Raw genomic sequence first — 2543 nt, forward strand, 5'->3', positions numbered from 1 at the left:
GCTACGGGCCGGAGTCCGATATAGCTGGGTCCATTCAATGCCTAAGCCAATACCACTCACAGTCTGTAATCAATAAAGTTGTGGCCAAATTTGCCCAATAACATTAACCTAATATCCGTGTCCTGGTGTGTTCTATTCCTCAACGAGGGGTCGCTGCGGGGTCGACACGCAAATGGTATTCAGAACCATACTGCCTCCAAGTCTGGATGCAGTTTTATAACCTCCATCATGGCTGAAAGCCATTGATAGCCTTATCTTCCATGAATTTGTCTAATTCTCTTCTAAAGCCACCCAAGTTGGTGGCCATCATTTCTTCCTGTGGCAGCGAGTTCCATAGTTTAGCTGTGTGCTGCCTGAACAAGTCTTTCATCTGTCCTGAACCTTCCACCATTCAGCTTCATTGAATGTCCACAACTTCTGACGTTATGAGTGAAGAAGAAAAACTTTCCTCTACCCGCTTTCTCTACGCCATACATAATTCTATACACTTGAAACCTCCTGCTCACATTGTCTTTAACCTAAAAGTCCCAGATACGGCAACCTTTCCTTATAAGGGGAGTTATGTATAAGGGGAGTTGATCATTTGGGTTGCCCTTTTCTGAACCTTTTCCAACTCTACAATATCCCGTTTGAGATGAAACGTCCGGAACTGCACACAGTATTCCATATGCTTTCACACCATAGATTTGTATAATGGCATTATAATATCGGCAGTTTTATTTTCAGCTCCTTTCCTAATGATCCCTAGCATGGGATTTGCCTTTTTCCGCCGCTGCCGCACACTTCATTAAGCTACCCACTATGAACCCAAGGCCTTGTTCCTCATCAGTCAACCACCAGTTCAGACGCTGAATGAAATGAAATTAAGGGGTTCTGCCCCAACATCCATCACTTTGTTTGCCTTGAATTGCATTTGCCATTTACAACCCATTCACTCGGTTTGGAGAGGTCCTTTTGGAGCTGCTCTTAATCTCAATCTCTCTCTCTCTCTCTCTCTCTCTCTCTCTCTCTAACACTGAACAATTTAGTATTGACAGCAAACTTCACCACTTCATTGCTTACTGATAAGCTAGGACTTGCCGATCAGAAGGTCGGCGGTTCGAATCCCCGCTACGGGGTGAGCTCCCATTGCTCTGTCCCAGCTCCTCCCAACCTAGCAGTTCGAAAGCACGTCAAAGTGCAAGTAGATAAATAGGTACCACTCCGGCGGGAAGGTAAACGGCGTTTCCGTGCACTGCTCTGGTTCACCAGAAGCGGCTTAGTCATGCTGGCCACATGACCCAGAAGCTGTACGCCGGCTCCCTCGGCCAATAAAGCGAGATGAGTGCCGCAACCCCAGAGTCGGTCACGACTGCACCTAATGGTCAGGGGTCCCTTTACCTTACCTTTAACTCTAGATCAGTTATGAACAAGTTAAAAAGCCCAGGTCCCAATACCTATCCTTGGGGGCTTCTGGTTTCTTCATCTTTCCATTCAGAGAACTGTGACTTCTGTGAGCAGAGCCTGGGAATGACTAAACAAATTCTCAGCCAGTGATATATCTTATAAAACTAATTCCCAGAGTTATTTGGAGGACACTATGGCAATTAAGTGGCATAAAACAGATCTAGGTTAGTAGTGTGGAGCATAGCAAGTGCTAGGTAAGAAGAGAAAACTCATCTTTTGGTTCCCACATCACAAGCCTTGGAACTCAACATTCAATGAGCAAGTTCTCGATAGCCTATCCTTGCAGAAGAAGTGCCTGGGACACTAGAGCTTTATAATCCAGCCAAGTGGGCCCCATGGAGCTGATTGACCAGATGTAAGAGAGAGTAATGCAGAATGGTCAAAGTAAATTTAAGAGAATGGGAGACTGGAGGAGAGTTAGCAAGATCAAAGGCAAAAATATAACTAAATGTCGTTCAGCACAGTGGTTCCCAATTAGCTAATTACTGAGGACCCCCTATTTTTCAAAAGCCAAGAGATGCACCCCGTGGTTCAGGAATTCTGGAAACAACCAAAGATTGAAGCCATGCATTATAAAGTTCCTATGGACTCGCTCTCTATGTCTGTACCTTAAATTCTACCTACCCCAGCTAGCAGACCACATTATGTTTTTATTCTAAGATTTCAAATTCAGTAAGAACATTAACACTGCACTCCTGGTATCACAGGGAATATTTATTATTTTTATAAACTAAGTTTGCCAGTTCATTTTTTTTTAATGCACAGCTAGAGAACATGATTACCATTTTTCAATTCTGTTTTTTAACACTAACCACATTTTAAAACATGAGTAGGTAAATGATGGGTCATGTGAAATCTTTAAGGTAGCTTTCTGCAGTCCAAAGGAAGTTTTCTAGAGAACCCTATAATCACACCTCTTATTTAAAGGAAATCTGATGGTAATATATGTAAATGTTTCAGAGAACTGAGATCTGATTTAAGTAAGGCCAATTACACCTGAACATAGCATGCCAATTTCTGAAGTCCTCCAAGTGTTTCATCTTACAAAGCCATGAATGAAGCTTTTAAATCTGCAGGGTACCATCCAAATTGGCAAA

This window comes from Podarcis bocagei, assembly GCF_964188305.1.
Source record: "Podarcis bocagei genome assembly, chromosome: 3".
NCBI lineage: Eukaryota > Metazoa > Chordata > Lepidosauria > Squamata > Lacertidae > Podarcis > Podarcis bocagei.